Source organism: Orycteropus afer, unplaced genomic scaffold (assembly GCF_000298275.1).
Source record: "Orycteropus afer afer isolate SDZICR_OR568_19922 unplaced genomic scaffold, OryAfe1.0 scaffold00067, whole genome shotgun sequence".
In the NCBI taxonomy this organism is placed as follows: Eukaryota; Metazoa; Chordata; class Mammalia; order Tubulidentata; family Orycteropodidae; genus Orycteropus; species Orycteropus afer.
The window spans coordinates 5,004,321-5,005,579 of NW_006921654.1; positions in this window are offsets into that span (position 1 = coordinate 5,004,321).

Below are 1,259 nucleotides of genomic sequence, written 5' to 3' on the forward strand. Positions count from 1 at the left end.
CCAGAAGCCAATCCAAGACAACAGGCAACAGAGTTTACTAGAGCAAAAGCTTTCATTCCTCTGAAGGAAGCAGGGTCACTCTCTGGAAGCCTCTTTAAAATGCAAATGATCCTGGGAGGGCCGAGATGACATCCAGTATGAAAGAATTTCTCCCAGTAGATGCAAAAGATAGTCTAGGAAGCTTTATTGGCAGGTGTAGGGAGTGTGTAGGTGGGTGGAGCTAGAAGAGCTTAGGGGTAAGGAGACTTCTCAGGGGGCTCACAATTTTCCTTAGAACCAGGAAGGAAATGGGCAAAAAGTGCTAATAGCTAACTTTTCTAGAGCGCTTACAATAACTTTGTGAATTTTATTCCACTAACATTCCCCATTTTGTTGTTATTATGTGCCATCCAGTTGCTCCGACCATAGTGATCTTATGAACAGAACGAAACACTTCCTAGTCCTGTGCCAGCTTCATGATCCCTAATATACCTGACCCCGTCACTGCAGCTACTGTGTCAATCCATCTTGTTGAGGGCCTTCCCCTTTTTCGTTGACCCTCCTCTTTACCAAGGATGACATCCTTCTCCAGAGAATGGTCCCTTCTGACAACATGACTAAAGTAGGTGAGATGAAAGCTGGCCATTCTTGCTTCCAAGGAGCATTCTGGCTGCGCTTCTTCCAGGAGAGATTTGTTAGTTCTTTTAGCAGTCCATGGTACTTTCAGCATTCTTTGCCAACACCACAACTCAAAAGCATCAATTCTTCTTTGGTCTTCCTTGTTCATTGTCCAGCTCTCACATGCATATGAGGTGACTGAAAATACCATGGGTTGAGTTAGGCGCATCTTAGTCTTCAAGGAGATATCTTTGCTCTTCAGCACTTGAAAGAGGTTTTGCAATAGATTTGCCCAATGCAATATGTCTTTTGCTATCTTGACTATTGCTTCCATTGGTGTTGATTGTAGAACTAAGCAATATGAAGTCTTTGACAACTTCAATCTTTTCTCCATTTATTGTGATGCTGCTTATTGGTCCAGCTTAAGGATTTTCATTTTCTTTATATTGAGGTGTAATCCATACTGCAGACTGTAATCTTTAATCTTCATCAGTAAGTGCTCCAAGTCATCCTTACTTTCAGCAAGCAAAACTGTGTTGTCTGCATACCTCAGGTTGTTAATGAGCCTTCCTCCAATCCTGATGCCATGTTCTTCTTCATATAGTCCAGCTTCTCGGATTATTTGTTCACCATACAGATTGAATAAATATGGTGAAAGGATA